At 36.6% G+C, this 19,803-nt stretch overlaps 1 protein-coding gene across 2 annotated transcripts in view; it reads right to left on the bottom strand.

Annotated features, from left to right (window-relative positions):
- Nucleotides 1–19,803, bottom strand: part of BTBD11 (BTB domain containing 11) — a 246,510-nt gene that overhangs the window by 196,664 nt on the left and 30,043 nt on the right. The gene's annotated exons all lie outside the window — the stretch shown is intronic.

Below are 19,803 nucleotides of genomic sequence, written 5' to 3'. Positions count from 1 at the left end.
GTTTGGACAAAAAATATGGCCGCCGCTGCCAGGAAACTACTGCGCATGTGTTAACAAGGCTGCCTATGCCACGTGCGGTTGTAACAAAGAGCTGCGCGTGCTTCCAGCTGTGCAGACAATGGCGCCTCGTTTAAAAAATCCTGAGCAGCCTGGAGTGAAAAGACTGCTCCTTCGCACGCCAGCTGTTTCCCTTAATCAATCTCCCTCCCAGCATGCGTCCCCTTTGTCCTCCGCTTCCCTCGCTAACTGCTTGCCTTTCTGTCTTTTTTTTGTTTGTTTGTTTGTTTTAAACGCGAGGGGTTGCCCGAGCCTCCCCCCCGTTTGTTTAAGGCGGCTGCCGGCTGTTGGAAGGTGGCTGGGGTTGGTTAGGGAGGGGAGTTAGGGATTTCCCCCTTTTAAGTGGGGGAGGTTTCCCCTGTAGGAATCTGACTTCCTGAGTTTTACAATTTAGCAAGGAAATTTTGAGTGGTCAATTAAATTGAATTAAATTATCTCTAATTAACTTTTAAACTAAGCAATTTCAGCTACTAGAAAAAATCCCCCCCTAATGGAAAGGAACTATACCTGCCCAGGAGCCAAAAGTTCTAGATGTGTCTTCATGGCGAGATCAGTCAAGACTGGAGGATCATGGTCCAAGACGGGGCGTGGCAACTTTGGCTGACTGATCTGATTGGCCAGGAATACAGTCTCAACCCACTGCGTGGATTATCCATCTCCAGTGCTGGAGAAAAGTATGCTCCAGGTCTTATCTGCTAAGGAGGGACCCAGGAGACACACCTTTTCTCCTGTAAACTCCACCCTCTATATCAGCCATTACCCTGAGGGAAGATTAGCCCCATCTGTTTTAGCCTTCCAAAAATCCTTGAAAATCTCTTCCATCATTTCTGGAGATCACCTGGAAAGCCTGCAAAGTAGATGAATGAGGCTAAATGATGGTTGTCCTCACACTATATTGGGGTTCTGTTACATTTTTATTTTATTTTATTTTTTCATTTTTGTTGTTATTTATGTCTCATGTGTTTTTTATGTTGTAATAAATATGGTTTTAATTGTTATTCTGCTTGTAAGCTGCCCAGAGTAAGTTTTTTGTGTGAGATGGACAGCTATATATATCTATATAGTATTAAATCTATAGACTTTTGTCCTTTTTAATGTACATTTTTAAATGTTTTGTCTATTGTTTTTGGAATTTGTATTTTAACTTTCTGAATAAAATAAAACAAATAGAAAAAGAAGAAAAGAAACAAAATCCAGCAACCTAACATTAATTAATTAATAACATCAATGAGGCAGTTCCCCTCCTTATTCAAAAATACATTTGGGCAACTTGCGCTGGCCTGAGAAAAAGTTCAGTCTCATACAAATGCAAATTATTTATTTAATATTGCCTTGGTGAAGGGGAACAGTTTTAACTTATAGCTGTGCCTCTTTTGTATAAATATTGAACTTACTAGTAAAGTCCAAGAATACTTTAAAAACAGGAGACAACTGTGGTTAGTTTAATAAACTTGGTGGATACATTGATTTTTAGTATAGTTTTGTTTAAATCTGCAAAGACATTAGTCAATGTCTAAAGTACCAATGATCTCTTTCTACTTGTTCATGTTCAGACAGCAGAATTACAAAGAGATTGCTACTTTGCAATAATAGCCAACTTCAACATGCACTGGGATTTTGATATGATTTTAAAGAAAATATTGCAAGATAAAATGAGAAACCATGCTGTACTAATACTATCCTCTCAGGAATGATTCTCATATTATAAACAGACTAGCGATGCTCATATTAATATTGTTAATGTGCACACAACTTGATAAACGGAGGCAAAAGGCTTTTCTAGCTTGGTATGGAAGAGACTAGCATACCCTCATTTCCTTCCATTCTAATCTGATAATGCTGTCTTTGTTAAGTGTAGAACAGGAAAGGAAATGAATTCCTTAAGATAAATAAATCCACAGATTGTAATAGGTGTTCAAAAATAGTAGATCCCATGAATAAGAAGGTGGTAAAAGGTTAAGAGTTCCACAATCGTATGATTCATACAGAACTACTAAAATAACACGGTGTGTGCCATTCAGCAAAAACTTAATTAGTGTTATGGCAGGGAAGTGTGCTGAAAAGGAATGTCACACTTTAAATCTGCAACTTGCGAAGTACTAAGTCAAATGTTGCATAGCAGAGCTGCAACTTGGTTTTCCAAGGTCTTAAATGCAATCACTTCTACAGTCTTGTTTATACAGCAAATAAAGGAATAAAATAACATAACAGCATGTGTGATGAAGACAATTGTGAAAAAGAAAGCTTTGGAAGTCCTGATGGCAAAGCTGTTTTTCCCAGCTGAAAATTCAACTAAATGTGCATACATGTACATGTTTTCAATCTTTCGAATCTCTAGCAATGCTCTAGTCTCAAGAATGCAAGCAAATGCAGATAAAACTCGCCAGGGGAGAGAGAAAGGATATAGAAGTTTTTGGAAAACAGAGAAGTACTGTAAATGGGAGTAAAAGGTGAGATAGACAATGTATCACATAAATGTATTCATACAATGCTTAAGCTTTGATAAAAACATATATTTAATCCATAGTAGCTATAGCTAAATGTATTAAACCAGAGGTCCTCAACTTTTTGGGCATCAGGGACCAGTTCCGTGGAGAGAGGTTTTTCCACAGACCTCAGACTGCGTGGTTTTATGTGCTATCTGCATCCCATGGATGGGGCTTTGCTTGTTTGTGCGGACCAATTGCTGGTATGCCATGGCCCGGTACCGGCCTACGGACTGGGGGTTGGGGACCCCTGTATTAAACAGTCTGAAACAGTATCTATGAACTCTTTTGGTCTTAAGGCAAGAAGTCATCCAGAACAATCCCCAAAATTATTACTTCACACACATAGGCATATATATTGTCTAGCTTTATACAATACATATGCAATGTTTTATGGTGATATACTGCATTTTATTAATAATGCTTTTCTGCACACACTTCTTATGTTTACGGGCTAACAAAATAAATGGCAAACCTTTTCAAAGCAATGCTACTTTCTAATAGGCTCCCAGAGAGCATGATTATTTAAGAACTTTTGTTATGCATTGCTATCATTTGAGTAGCTCATTGGCACACAATAGTTTGCACTGGGAAGTAGAAGAAGGCAGAGATGCTGAGCCCTGCAAGAAACTGATAATCATGCCAACATGCCAAGGCTCATCTGAAAACCTACCACCTTTTTCTGAAATTGCGTATTTTTTATTTTTAAGGAGATGGGTCACGTATAAAAGAGGTGAGGAGGAATATCTACTAGTCTATCATCAACACCATCATTATCTTGTCCTCATTTGGAAACTACAACCTTAATTCTGAAACGTCTTTCCATATGTGGCTTTCTGAAGTCAGTTCACAAAATATGTAGCTTTATCCCAGCATTCTGACAAAGTTGCAATTACAGACTGCAGAAACTGGAACATGGCACAATACAACAAAGTACAGCCCTTCATAGTGCTGGCTCAAGGGAATTATCTAGCCCAGTGTTTTTCATCCTCAGCAACTTTAAGAGACTGGCTGGGGAATTCTGGGAGTTGAAGTCCACACATCTTTAAGTTGACAAGGTTGAGAAACATTGATTTAGCCCATTCAGTTCATCAGGACCGGTTCTTAATTTTTATCATTTCTCTTCTTCTTAAAGAACATCTTGTGTTGTACATCCCGGAGTAATGGAGCTTTTATTATCTTGCGAAAGAGCTTTCAGCCATTAAATATGGAAAGGGATAGGGAAAGATAGAGTAAGCACTGTTGCAAATCTTTGCTGCTTTGGGGTGGAGGGAAGAGAGAGAATGAGAGCAGATTGACTTGTTTAGGAAGGATTGTGGTATATGTAGTGACTTAGAAATAGAAGTAGCATTTAGGCTTATATGCCACTCCATAGTGCTTTACAGCACTCTTGGGGCAGGTTTACAATGAAGAAGCATTATTTACATATTGCCCCCAACAATTTGGGTCTTCATTTTACCAACCTTGGAAGGATGGAAGGCTGAGCCAGCCTTGAGCCCCATCAGGATTAAACTCCAGACTGTGGGCAGAGTTTGCCTGCAATGCTGCATTTAACCACTGAGGCACCAGGGCTCTTACTTAGGTGGTTGCAATTCCACTGTGGAAGGAAAAGGGGGGGAAAGGTGCAGCCATGCTGCCTGCTTTGTTCTATTATTGCTCTTAAAAATTAAGACCAATTCAGGACGTGTCCCTGTGATATTCTGCTAAAGAAAAATCTATAACTGCTGTACCAATCAGTTCTTCCTTTTGAGGGAACAGAGCACTGTAGTTACATATAGCAGTCACATCCAAAGCTACCATGTTGCAAATCTTCTAGAATTACCCAAAAGAGTGAGAAATGGACAAGACAGCATTTGCAAATAGAAACAGGATCTCTTCATCTTTCTCCTGACCTTGAAGAGCCAGTAATCACAAGATTCAGGGGTTAATATGCAATTCATCATCTTCATAAGAGTAAGGAAAATAATTGGTAACAGATAACTGACAGAATGACTGTTTGAAGATAATGAGCCAGTGAATCTCAGATAAAATAAATGATATACCTACATGGTACAATGAATGAACTGACCCAGATACAATTAGCTAGTTGCCATTTTGACATTTCTTATAGCTTTATGACATCCATTTGATTCATATTAATACATTTAGTTTACCATTCTCCATCTGATATCTTCAAGGCTTATTTCCATTTATTTTATTTTAAAAAATAAATAAAAGGACCCACTGAAGCAGGTACAATTCCCAAATAGGGCTGGGAAAACCTGGAATGTAGCGGTCAATCAGTAACAACACTGGGCAAAAAGTAAATATAATTGAACTCAATATTGGTAATTTCCTGGTTGCTGGGGAGTTTTGGGGGGGACACAGGAAAGGGTATGGTATTTTCTCAGACCATCAGCTATCATTCCAGAATTCCACAGAGAAAAGACAACATTCCCACAAGAGCTTCCGTAGAGAATAAATATAATACACCAAGTACACTAAATACAATACACTGATTTTTTTATTTAAAAAGTACACATTCAGAAAAATGATGTAACTTCATGTTAGGGGGAAAAACATACAGTATCAGAGCAAAAGGAAGAATGAGCAAGGAATTACTGTATCTGATCTGAAAAAAGCAAGGAAGGATGGCAGAATATTAAGATCCTGTTGAGATTCTAATAATGCTTTAGACATTGCATCTGGTGTGCTTTGTTCAGTTCTTCTGTCACTGAACTAAATTCCATTGAACTAAATGAGATTTACTTTTCATATACAGCATATAAAGAATTATCCTACTGTGTCAGAATCCTATACCCACTTAATAGGAAGTGAAGCAACTATATGCAGTGGGATTTATTTCTGAATAAACCTGTTTAGAATTTCATTATAAAATACCTACTTAGCTCGATGGTGCAATTCTATACAGGTTTACTCAGAAACCTTGCTCAAATCAAGAGAATATGTTCCCAGCCCCTCAAGGCATCTATATATCTATATCAATGTTTCTCAACCTTAACAACTTTAAAATGTGTGAACTTCAACTCCCAGAATAGTGATGATGCAATTCTATTCCTCCAGGAATACCCAATTCAAGCCTGATTGCTATTCCCCATCATAGGCAATAGGTGAAAACCTTATAACGCACGCACACCAGACTTGCTAGGCTAAAAACAACAACAACACTACTCTCCTTTGCAAAACAACCAGAACTACCTGGCAGGATTTTGACTGGGTCAGTAAATATATCTGATCATTTTCTACCCAACCCTGATAACCATATTTAAGATTATTCCAAATGTTTCTCTTGCAACTAGATTGCTCATTCTGAATTTACTAGGTCAACCACCTCTATTCACCTCACCTACATACTTAGACAGATATATCCAGAGAAAGGCATCTACAAAGGATATTAGGATGTGGCAGATACACACAGGTGAGCACAATATATCGACTGGATTCACAGATAGTAAATTAGGTTTAAATATTATTAAATATTTAATAATACTTAACCAAAACTGAACAAATACGGATGAACTGCATACTATGCAAACCCAATCTGGAGTCAACATATTTAGATGTTTACATAAAATGAAGAAAGGTGTAGTTGTCAAAGAGTTTGAAGTTCAGCTCACCAAATACCATGCAATTATGGCAAGTATAGCAACCTCCAGCTGAGCCTGAACTTAGAATTATGAAAATAAATTCCTCAGTATCCTAGACATTGTCTGGTTAATATCCCTCGCAGATCTTACCTATATAGCTTCACAGCACAAGAAGATAAGAATTAGAGGGAGTTGCTTGCTTGGTAGAGTTTTTACTCAGTGCCTTCATTAACAGCCAAGAGGATAAAGTAGACTGTTCTTTGATCAGGTTTACAGATCAGGTTTACAAATAAAGCTACGGGGATCCATCTGATGTAGTGGCACAGAAACTAAAAAGACAAACTGGCCTGAGAATCTAAGGGAATTGGGCAAATTCAAATAGCGTCCGATTTCATTAGAGAAATGTACAATACAAAAGAGATCATAACACAAGGGTAACACAAGATCATAAACACAAATGTAAGGCATTTGCTTAGACAACTGAGCTGAAAGGGATGATTGGAGAGGGTAGCAAATGAAAAACAAACTGGAATGGAACTGCAGCAGTGAAGCAAAAGCTTCTCTGGAATGTATACAATCAGGCACTTGCAGGACGGGTGAGCGTAGAATGCAGCTTCAGGTTAGAGTGCAGTGCATTAGGCATGCATACAAGTGCAATTCTGCTGCTTAAAGTGCAGGGTATGATGATGCCCCTTTACTTCACTGTTGAAAATGCCATGTGAAAGAAGATGGCTAGTTTAAGGGAAGCAAGCAAGCCAAAGACATAAACAGGACTGTCTTCTAGCACACAGTACTGCTCACCCATTGCTTCATTTGTTCTGCTGCAATGCAGTCATAATGGCACCAGCATGCATCACATGAAACAAAGCAATTCATGCCCATGCTATATGTCATGTTGCTGGAGTACATTACACAAGCTGCCTGCCTCTCTGTCAACTTGCTCGGTATGGATGGGTTTTTTTGTAAATATTTTATTAATTTCAAGTTTTACAATCATAAGTACTTAATAAACAACTCAGTTTCTGGGTTCCTTTATCATTCAGTGGTATATATTAACTTTCACTCATACCCAATATAACACATCCAGTATTTCCATGATCCTCTCTTCTTCCAATAATAAACATTTTTCCCCACTATGCTAGTATAATTCTTACTGCTATTAATACCTATACAATTAAATATAAACATCTTCATCACATGTTTCTAATGTTATACAGTGTCAATAATATCTTCTCTAGCCAAAACATATCTCAAATTTATTTGCAATCAGAGTTCCCTTATTCAATCCGTATCCTGTTTTCTTTTTTTTTCAATTTTAATTTCCCATCAATATTCAAAATAACTTTATCAATTATCATTTTTCTCATAATTAATTACATTTGGGTAACTAAAAGCTTCCCTTATACTGACCCTCTTAGTATTTTCATATTTCCCATCTTATAGAAAATTGTGTTATCCTAGTTACAAATCACATCCTTCTATTTTATAATGGTCTCTTTATTTCTAACAATTGTCTATTCTTTTAATCATATTCAAACATCCATTAGATCAGTGGTTCTCAACCTGTGGGTCGAACGACCATTTCACGGGGGTCGCCAAACAAGGCTGTCCGCCATTTTTTCCCCCTTTTCTTTGGCCATGCCCCTGGCACCCGGTGATATATAAGTGGTTGGGGGTCACCACAACATGGGGAACTGTATTATGGGGTCGCGGCATTAGAAAGGTTGAGAACCACTGCATTAGATGGTATAATACCTCATCTAATTAGTCAGGACCTCTATTTTCTTCAGTCTTACTCTAGCTTTCTTCCTTTGCCAAATGACTTTGCAAATCAGTACATTTAAGTCACCAAGTATTTCTTCCTCTGTTTCTGTATATATTATTTGGAATAAAAAAGATAATTTAATTAAAATGTTTTTGTAAAAACGCTTAATCCATTTATATTTGTTAAACAGCCTCCATTTTCTTTCTCCTTTAGTTTCTCTTTTAGTTTCTTGTTCCCATTTGCAACATTTTTTCCTAACAGCTCTTTCATCCATTCTATCAATTGTTCTTCTTTGTCCTCAAATATGATCTGAAGTCTTGAAAAGTAAAATGTCTTTCCCATTTCTGATGTTATATCTTTGTCTTCCAAATTTTTATTTATCTGCACCTGTCGGTTTCTTCATTCGAATCCTCTATCTTTATGCTAGTTTCCTCTATTTTTTCCTCTGGTTTCTCAATTTCTAGTTCATTCTTTATAGCCATTTTCTGAATGTTTTTTGCTTGTAAGTTTAAGTTGGAGAGTTGCTCTTTTATGTTATTTAAATTATTTTTAGTCTCTTCATAATTTAAAACAATTATTTCTTGAATTGATTACAACATGAAAAGAATTTCCTTCTGTAGTCCATTTACATTTTCTTGTTGATTATCCATATTTCTTCCAAAGAGAAATAGCCCAGAAGCAACTTTCCCACTGTTTCTTAATATTTCTTGATAATTCTTGAAACTAAAAGTCAGTCAATATTTGTAATCCAGGCCGGCCAATTTAGAATGGTTTATTGTCTCCTTCATACAGATAAAACAGACCAAGGTTCCCCCCCACCCCTTTTCCCAGTTGCACTCTGCAAAAGTGAAAGTTTCCAGGAACAACAAAGAGCCTTATCTATGTCTGGGTTTTGTGCCAAATTTTCTTTAAGCATAATAAATTGTAATGTCAAGGTTCACCACTACATGTCGTTAATATCCATCTTCCACTTTTTAAATCCAAACATATTTCACCAACTTTGCAAATATCTTTTCGAATATAAAGTCTTAAAAATACTTTTAGTCCCCAAATTTGTCAAAGCTATGTCTCTATATTAAATTCAAATTAATCTTGTAGTTTTCTCTAATTTCCCCCCCAAAGCAAATTATTTGCTGTTTCTCTTTTTCTGAGAGAACAGGGTGGAAATTCTCCTTCTCTCTATCATCTGGGGGATTCTTTGCTTTGGGAGTTCTTTTTTCCAGGAAAAGGTTTTAAAGTTATAAACAACCCAGTTCCATCTGTGTTGTTCAGAAGTTGCTAGTTAGTGCTTATCTTGATTTGTTGGTGGCTTCTGGCTGGCCACATAAATGTGGCCAATCTTTCTTCTACCAGTTTGAAGGGCGTCCTCGAATCAAACAGAAGGGCTGCTGCCCCTCCACGATCAACGAGGGTCCCCTTCTTCTTTGTCACCTCTCCAGGGCAACTTTAGACCCTTTTTAGAGTTCCCAGCAGAGCAAAATTGGACATGGAAAATTGAGCCCTGTTTTCCTGTGCCCATTACGCCACGATGTCTAACTCAGAAGTGGTATGGATGTTCTTTCAATGGTACATTTGTGGTATGTAAAACAGAAGTGACTCAATCAAAGGGATGGGCTGCTTAGAGCTGCAGCCAACAAACTGACTGGAAGATTGGAATAGTTAAGAGACAGGTCAGGAAGGGGCTGAAGTGTCTACCTTATATTGCCCAACAGTATAGCAGGCCCACATGTTGCCTCTTTAAAAGAACAGGCATACAGAACAAAATATTTTAGTACAAAATATTTAAAATATTCCTACTTCCTTTAGATAGACATATTGTATTGTTAGTCCCAGAATGTACCTGTTTGTATTTAAAAAATGTTTTAATACTCAAGAAACACCCTATGATCAGTCAGAAAGTTACAAGAAATAATATATTTAGAAATCACAGCAATGATTACAACAAACATGCACTCTATCCACCCTGTTACAGCCAACTGCTAATCTAGGTAGTTAGAGTCTGTATTCACATATCATTCCTCTGTTTACCATGGATAGATGATAACAGAAATATTGATTGCACTGCCAAAGCATGACATTAGAAATTATAACCCCAGGATCCATTTCTGCAACTCTGATAACTTAGGACATAAAATTATTCTATACAACAGCCAGACTTTTCTTGATATAACAAGTAAGTCAAAACAATATATGATATTTATTGGAAAAACAATTAAATATACCGAAGTAGGCTACCTATGTAGTCATTTATTTTCTTTCTTTTGTACTGATTCCTTGTCCTTTGTCAAAACTCACAGTGATGAAAGAGGCCATTTAGAACAAGTCTGAAACCCTATAGTACTCCCTCTATGCAGTCAAAGAAAAGCATGTGTTCCCCACTGATTTCTGTCCAACTGTATTTCAACACCTCCAGGGAAAGGAAGCCCACCATCTTTCTAGCTAGTTGGTTCCATAGACAAACTCCTTTAACTGTTATGAATTTTTTCCTAATATTTAACTGGAATATTTTGCCAAGTCTTTCTCTTCCATTGGTACTTTGCCAAATCTTTTACAAAACTCAAAATATGTCTAGTCATTTAAGATAAGGTTTGTCTGAAAAAAAACCTTGTCCTTGGGAAATTTAGGCTTAGGGTTTTTCAAGGTACTTACATATTGCTTTACTCAAGAATCTTCCCAGGCATGCTTCCCCCACGCACACACATTCACTTTTATTTAATCTGCTTCAGTTTTCTCGTATTTAATTTAAGAATAAAGAATTTCACATAAAAATTCCAGGAATTCTTAAAGAGCTTAATAAAATTTCAACCAAATTATCAGATCCTTAGAGAGTAAATCCATATTTCTGTCAATTCTTAGCTTCCAATTCTGATCTTCACAAATGCATTCTTGCTGCAACAGAGCTATGATAGAACTTGAGCATCTCTTCCCTTTCCTGGTTATCTGTTAGCATTGATATCTTCAATGAGCAAGTACAGGTAGTCCTCAACATACGACCACAAATGAGCCCCAAATTTATGTTGTCAAGTGAAAAACTTGTTAAGTGAATTTTGCCCTATTTTACGACCTTTCTTGTCACCTTTGTTAAGTGCATCACTGCAGTTGTTAAGTTGGGAACACGGTTGTTAAGTGAATCTGGCTTCCCCATTGACTTTGCTTGTCAGGAGGCTACAAAAAGGGATCACATGATCTTGGGACACTGCAGCCATTATAAATGTGATTTAGTTGTCAAGCATCCAAATATAAATCAGGTGACTGTGGGGAGGCTGCAACAGTCACAAGTGTGAAAAATGATCATAAGTCACTTTTTTCAGTGCTGTTGTAACTTTAAATGGTCACTGAGTGAACTGTTGTAAATAAGGGAGTATCTGTATTACATTGATTCTTTTCTTTTTATTTCGCATCATTCTAAGAGAAGGGCTTTTTATCATTGTTCTTAGCATCATCTGCCAATCAAAGCTCATTCTAAGCTTTTAATATCATAAAACAATTCCATACTTTTTCTGTGCACTCGTTATTATTCTGTTCCTCTTTCCACAAAGCTATGTTGACTTACAAGATCTCAACATGGAAAAATCCTTGTTTCTTATAGTGTTTCCCAAATTCTTTTTTTTTTTTGTAAAAGATTTTTTATTTTCAATTTTTCATTACATTCATAAAAAATACTTCAGACAAAGAATAAAGTAAATTTATACACACAACTTTCGGTATTGCTCACCCATTTCCCCCCAAACCGCATCCACTCTCTAACCTCTTCTCTCACTTCCCTCTTTCCCTCTTCTTCCTCACTCTCCCCCTCTCCTCCTTCTCCTCAACCTTCCTACTTACTTCTCCCCTTCCTCCTATCTTCTCACTCCAGATGCAGTCCAGAGGAAATGCCCGAGCAATTCCTCTCTCCAAGTTAAAAACATCAATATTATATACAAAAAAAAACAACTATTTCTACTTATCTGACCTATTTAATCTCCAACCCATCCTCCCCCCACCCCCTTCCCCCCTCCCCCCACCTTCCCATAGCCAAGTACAGGGTTATACAAACATATTAAACATAATCTACTTAAGTTTACTAATTATACAACAGCCAAAATCATACTAACCCTTAACTCTCTTCAAACTTTAACATCATAATTTTATAAACAAATCCATTACTCATAAAATAAATGAAATTTTGTAGTTCCATATTTCTTCTGAACATATTCTATCCATCTTCTCCATACAATAACCTATCTCTCTTGTGAATGATCCTTTAAATAAGCAGAAATTTTAGCCATTTCTGCTAAATTAGAAACCTTAAATACCCATTCTTCTAAAGAAGGCAGAGAGTCTTTCTTCCAATTGTTTCCCAAAATCTTGAACAAATCACTTTATCACTTTCACAATCAAACCACTGAAAATCACACAGATTAAAGCAGATCTTCTAGTAATGAATTATTGGAACATAACTGGATTCTTTCAGAAGGGTCTCCACCCACATACTCTGCATCCTGGATGCATATGGCAAGTTTTGAACTATGCAAAACAAATAATGGTTCAATATGTTATGCGAAAATCAAAAATTGCCCTAGCACATTAGATGCATGTTAGATAAGCCACCATACATTTTGTTTGGATATAACAATGTTATGTGAATACAACAACTGTGTTTTTTAGCCAAGGGTAAGCATGTTGGGTGAATATATCCAATAATTCTCAGTGAGTTAGGTAAGGCACCATAAAAGTTGTAATTCAAAACATTTAAAGGGCACTTCTTCTTTCTAGATGTTCTTCGAAAGTCTAGTATAAATGGTTGATCATGTATGCAAATTCACTCAGAATATAATTGAATGTTTTTCTTCTACTTATTTAGAGTCAATACATATTTAATAAAAGTTTGAGAAATTTTGTTCTTCCATCATTAATCATTCACTATTAATCTGCTGTAGAGGATGAAATAGCAAAAATTGCTAACTTTATTTTAGATTGTTGCAGTATAGTTTGTACTTTCTCTTCATTGTCTTTAATAATTCCCATATTATGACAGAAAACTAGATGCAAGGAAGAACTCTTGTAATCTTTTAATAAACACTGCATTAGAAGTAAGAAAAAACTAAAAAATCCTAAAACAAGTGACAAAATGTAACTTTTCAGTTTAAAAAAAAGACCTATCAGACTGACCTCTCTAAGATGACTTAATCAGCTGTCATATTACTTAACAAGTGCTTTCCTTCAATCAAGAACTTCCTGTGTTGGTTGATCCTACTGTCATTGGGGCACAGGTACAGTTAATAAACTCACCACATTACCATAGTTTAACTGATAACTTTTTGTGTTGCTCTTTGACAATTGTTCACAAAAGATTTTGCAGAAGAAAACCTAACTCACTGGCAAATCAGCCAAGAAACTCAATAAAATAAATCGAGTAGCAATACAACAGAGACTCACGGTTTTCTTTGCACATTTACTTCTAGATTGATTGAATACAGTATAACATTTTGTTAAGACCAGGATTTCACACCTTTACAAAATTAGAAATAATGCTTTTTTCTATCTTTGTATTGACCAGCCAAACTTCCCTTCTCCTCACAGTTATAACCATCTTCCTACCTTTTCATTTGAAAAGAAGTCATCACACTTGTAATGCAATAATTCTAAGATTAAATGGAGAAATTCCCAGATTCAACAGGTGATAACTTGATAAACTGTAAGTACTACAAGGGGACACATAAAATTGAAGGGTCACCAGGAATTAAAAAGTATCTTCTAGACTCATCTGACTTCCGAGATTTCCCTAGCCATCATATGGGAGGCCTATCATCCAACAGAAAGAAAGCCATAAAAAAATAAAAATACATATGACTGATTGGTTTGAAACAAATAGAAATAATTCATTCCTTGTTCCTTTTTCCCCTTTTTTATTTCTAACGCTAGAACCATTGGCAATTCAACAAAATAGAATTTGAGGAGTTAAATCAATTATACAAGAACATTAACTGAAATTACTTGCTGATGATATTGTATTCCCAAATACTCAGCCCAGAGAACCTTTAACATTGTTGATGGAATGCAGACAGTAGGATTCAGGGTCAGGCTACCAAATTAATAAAAAGAAAGCTCAAACAGGATAAAAAAACACAATATGTCTATCAAGCAATAAATGCAACATGACTGCTAAGAAGGCAAAATAAGAATGTTTTAAACCAAAAATAATACAGATATAAGAATAATTCTTACCAACCTGGAGGAAAAAATCAGCAGACATTTCTACATTTCTACATGGAGAAAATTGCATCTAATTGGTCTACTCACACCAACACCAAACAGCACTAGTTTGATTGGAGCAACACAAAAATCATTGGCCACCCTACTACCCGCCACACTCGTGAGTTCATCGAAGCCTGGCACTCCACAAGCAATTCCATCAAGAAACACACTGACCTATAAGCAGCCTACAAACCCCTCACAGTCCAAATCAACCGCACAGCTAATCAGAGACAGTACTGACCCTCAACCAGCCCACAGAAGTTCCCCCATGCCACCAGTTCACGTCCCAATGACCCTGGCCTGATGTAACCTCCCCATTACAAGACCCATCACAAGACTCACTGATGACTCAGACCTGACCCTTCACAAGACCCATTACAGACCCTCACGACACACCCACACCTGAAGCCCTTATAAACAGAAGAACACTGACATCCCCTAAACTTTGCTGAGGATGTTACCTAGCCTGTAATGAAACATTTAGAAACCAACCCACTAGCTCGGAGAACAAACCTTCACCTTCATCCTACATTCGAGCTACAGATATTCACCACTATTGCAAACTAAGGTTTCTTTTTTAAATGATTCCAGTATTTAGAATAAGTTATTACACATCTGACACAGAAAACAAATAATTATATTGATTCCAACGAAAGGCCAAGAATTAAATTCAAAAATTTGCAGGACTCAAGAGAATGAGATGGCTTGACAACTTCAAACTGTAAACTGTTTGAAACGGATTTCTAGTTGTTTTACATAGATTTCAGAACAGATTTTCCTGTGGAGCTGCTGTCTGATTTAGTCTATCTAATAGGGCTGACATCAGTACTCCTCTACATTTAAATGGTTTCATTAACTTCAGATACCCAGGAAAAGAATTTCAGAAATTCAATCAGAGGTTTAACTGAATTTGATAATCTCAAAAGATGTAGCACAGTACCAATAATTTGTTAGGCATGATATATAAATTATTAATCAAGTATGATTAGAATTTGAACAAGCTAGATTGTATGATAAAATACACGCAGAACAGAAATGTAGTTCTGTTGATGCAACAGTGGGAATTTCATGGAAGAATATCAGGTTTATCTTGAAGATTATACTCAAAGAGAATAGATATAGTATATATGAGCTTTTATCATTGGTATATCATTCCAGTCATGACTGCGAAATGAATAATCATTTTCCCCAAACAAAGTTTCATTTGGTGGCAACGCTGTAAAGCAAAGGTCTCCAATCTTTCTCGGTTAGCAGACCAGAGGGAAAGGGAGGAGGAAGCATTTTACGCACGTGCACGTGCACACACGAAAATGGGGCCAGGAGCACATGTGACGCAAAAGGTGTGGTGCTAGTGCCCATATGACACTTGCTAGCACGGCCCCATTTTTGCCACGCTGTGCCCCATTTTTGCCACAGCAGTGGCTCTAGCGCAAGTGGGGATGAGTGTGCACACACACGTGTGCACCCTGGCCAGCCTGTTCCATGGCCCGCAGGTTGGGGGGGGGGGGCTGCTGTAAAGTCCAACAATATTGAAAATGATACCCTTATGTAAAATGAAGCAAATTTTGAAACATGCAATCCCACTACAACCAGATATATTTTTATTAAATTTTACCAACCATACATCCCTTTAAAATGTACTGAATTTGAATTGTATGTTAATAGCTGCAAAGATTTCTAAGACTTTCATTGGAAAAAATCTTTTGATTCCTTCTTTGGAATAATAGCTAATTAAATTATGGAAGTATACTTCAATGTCCAAAAAACATTGTGTTTTAATAAATCTGCAGGATTTAATTCTTATTGGAAGTATTTTTGGATTACAATATCTTACATGGAGTTGTGCTACATTCAAATTTTGATTTTAGAGATATTTTAATTTTTGTATAATTTATAGTATTAGTGGGATGCATTTTACTATAGTTTTCTTTTAATAAGTTGAAGGATGTTAACCAAGTGATTTTTCAGTTTAAAGCTAAAGAGAAATATGTGGATTCTGAATAAAAAATAATATATTTCATAATATTGCCATAATATAATGATGTATTGGAATATATTAGTTTTATGATATTTCATATATTAGTTTTATTATATTTCAGACGTATTTATTAGCCTATATTTTGATATCTATTTTTTTCTTTGAGCTACTTCTTTTCTTTTAAAATATATAATAAAGGATTGGGGAGGAAATGCACTGCTATTTGTCAAAGGTATAATGCAGCTGAAATATCTTTTTAAAAAGAAAAGACATATAGACAGGTTCTCCTGAGAAATTATAATATATGTAAGTTTAGGCAGCCCCACCAAACTGTATGCTTCAATGAAGTCCTAATTAAACAGAAGCTGGCCCATCTGCTGGCATCTGAATGCCTACTTACTATTTATGAGCAGTTGTTTACTGAATACGGTGGAAAGGTTTGTACATGTATCCATCAATATTTTATAAGCACCATTTTGCAGAAATAAACATTTCCATTTTCTGTAGCCAAGTAAGAGTCTTTCTAGTCTTTCTTTTTTCTTACTCTTTCTTTCGGAATGCTTCTGGCTCAGAAATATTCTTAGCCTACCTTGTAGGAACTGGTTATTTGAATTCTCCACCAAATTTATTTACGTCTGGGAATCATAAAAATCATTCCAAAATCTTTTTTGTTTAAATCTGTAAATACTTCTTATATGGTTTGGAAATATGTTTCTGATCATTATCTTCCCAAAATCTCCAAAAACTTTGAAAGTTTCCAATGGCCCATTTCTTCCTCCTACTTGGCCATAGCATGCACTGCAGCAAAAGTAATTTTTTCAAGATTGTACTGCACGAATTACTATTTACTTGCTTCCAAACTGACCACTGCTAAATTGCAGAGAAACCAGCTCCCACAATTTAATATGTAGGTTTCAATATATATCAGAGGGCGGTCTTTCTTTGCCAATGGAAGTTTTCAATAACATCAACAAATTAAATGAGGAAAAAGTAGAAAAATGAGTCATGGCAAAGTCCCTATATCTCTTAGAAAATGGATATTTCAGATGGTACATCTTGTCTTTTAAACTTGGATTATTTTATTATTATTACTATTACTATTATTACTGTTGTTGTTATGTTGGTGAAACAAGGTCTGGGAAATAAGCCTTTCCTCTGTTACATCCTGGGCAGTTGAAACATTGCCCTTCTGCAAAGATTTTGGAGAATGAATGTTAATATTACTTCTGAATTACTGTGTTCTCCAGTGAGTTTTATGAGAGATTCTGTGTTGTAATTGTTTTGCTGCCAGTATTGATTATTAATCTATTGGTTTAATAATCACTGAATAGTACTCAGGCGGTGGTTTAAAAAACCAAGATGGCGGCTTTGCACGCCACTTGATATGCATGTCAATATTGTGATGTAAGTAAAAAGAAAGTAGGATTTCTATGTGAAATCCTGCTTCCTTTTTCCTTACATCACAATATTGACATGCATATGAAAATGGAATGAAATTGCAGCCGCCATCTTGACTTTTTTCACACACACCCCTTAAAAACGTCTACTATTGCCAAAACTGACTTCAAGTATTTTTTTTATTTTTCAAATGGGATACTGCAATGGTCAACTCTGTAAACATTGGATGTTCCCGCTCTGACAACTGATGAAAATTGCAGCCATTTCCGCTTTGCTTTTAACATGTTTTTTCTTCTATTTAGAAAGCAGATGCAGAAGGGGGGTTGGGATGATTGCTTGAGCTCAGCTAGCCATAATAATAATGCTGCTCTGTGGGAAATCAAGGATGAACTGATAAGAGTTTGGTGGGATGAGGGTGTTTCAGGCTAATTGGAGAATGTGATTTATGACTGCTTATTGAGAGTGGGAATTGCAATTTGTTACTTTGTATCTGGGGGAAGGGATTTTAGTTTTGGGTTCAGCTATGTAGTGCCGATACTTTGTTTCCTGAATAAAATGTTCTTTAAGGAAGAATTCTTGCCTTGAAGTTCTTTTGATGGTTTTCATCTATCGGAACCATGACAGCAATGTAACCTAAGAATATCTTTGCAAAACAATCCTTTAACTGCCAGGCTAGCACTCTTTGCCTCAACCAGGTTTTCCCCTGGAAGTTTCTAAACACAAAATGCAAAATTCACTCTGCAAAATTTATCCAAAACAAATCACATCACAGATATTGCAAACAAAACTTTCAATCACCTCCAGTGTTGGCATATCTTCTATCTTTTACTCATCTAAGAAAGAAGCCATAATTATATTTGTATCATACTGTGAGAGAGCAGACCACTCTCAAATAATTGCCAGCACCTGGGCTGCTTTTGGCCCTTCTCTTTAAGCCCTCTCCCCAATGTTAGCATAGCAAAGTTGCCTATAAAAGCTTTTCCTGAAACAGCTGAGTTTGTATGAGTAAACAGCCAGAAAATGATATTTTCTCTAGAGCAGGGGTGTCAAACTGCCGGCCCGAGGACCGGATGCGTCATGCCAAAACTGCACCTACCCCATTGCCGGCAATGGGGAAAAAGTCGCGATACGCATGACATCGCGAGTTTGACACCCATGCTCTAGAGAGACAGACCTAACAAGACAACAGGAGTCGGAACAGGGTTTGGAATTGGGAGGCAGTTTGTAGATCTCAGGTAAGGAGTGGCAGAGTCCTTATTTTGCTTGTGAAGAGTCCAGGCTCCACTTTGTGACATTACTCATGAGGAGTAAATAGTGAGTGTGTGAGTGCTTGTGAATATTGTCTCGAGACCTGTGCTGCTGTTGGCTCTTTTGTGTTGAGCCCACCAAATTGGATATAGTTAAAAGAATCCAGTTGGAATCTTTTATAAACGGTGTTAAAAAAACAAATCCATCTATCTATCCATCCTCCTTCTCTCTTGCCTATGATCAAAGTTGTGAACTGCCATAATAAAAAATGTGTACTTTCACAGCACATTCAACAACAGAAAACTAGACTATGGTATATAGTAAGGACAACAGTTATTACTAAAATCTGCAGGCTAAACTGACGAGAAATACAGAGGAACAAGGTTTAAAAAAGAGGGGGAGGGAAGCAACTCTTCCTGTGATAAGACTTAGCTTTTGTGCAGAAGTGCCAGAACCGTCTTGGGATCAAGTTGATGAATCACAGGTTAGATATTAGTAATTTTCCACACTCAAGTCTGGATATTGTTCAAAGGGACAAAAAGAGTGAGCAGGGTTAGGTGGTAGATAAAGACAAAAGGTTTACATTTCACGTTAATGCTTCTTCTAAGGAAGTCATCCTGAAAGTAAATTTTATGGCTTTTTCACAATCTGGTTTTGGCAAGGAGACTAACTTGAAAGACCGATTATATAGAATGGTTAGGGAGTAGGTGTCCGTGAGTCAGTCTTGATTCCTTGTGACTATTTGAATAAGTCCATCCAGTTTTATTGGGAAGATTTGGGAAATGGTTTGTCATTGCCTCCTTTCTAGGGCTGAGAGAGAATGACCAGCCCAATGTCACCCAGTTAGCTTCATGCCTAAAGCAGGATTAGAATTTAGTCTCCTAATTTTGATTAGAATTCTAGCCTGAGCTTTAGCCACTACATGAAACTGGTTCTTAGAAACTGGCATTACTTGTTGGCACATACATGTTTTTGACAATGCCACAAACAAGCACTAAAATGATTCTGTGTACACTGTCTTTAGAAAATTTCAGCGAAGATGAAACC

Source organism: Crotalus tigris, unplaced genomic scaffold, assembly GCF_016545835.1.
Source record: "Crotalus tigris isolate CLP2741 ecotype Arizona unplaced genomic scaffold, ASM1654583v1 scf7180000019630.4133010339:1179603, whole genome shotgun sequence".
NCBI classification, from domain to species: Eukaryota; Metazoa; Chordata; class Lepidosauria; order Squamata; family Viperidae; genus Crotalus; species Crotalus tigris.
The sequence above is the reverse complement of the archived record's forward strand: the minus strand, read 5'-3'. Positions and strand labels throughout refer to the sequence as shown.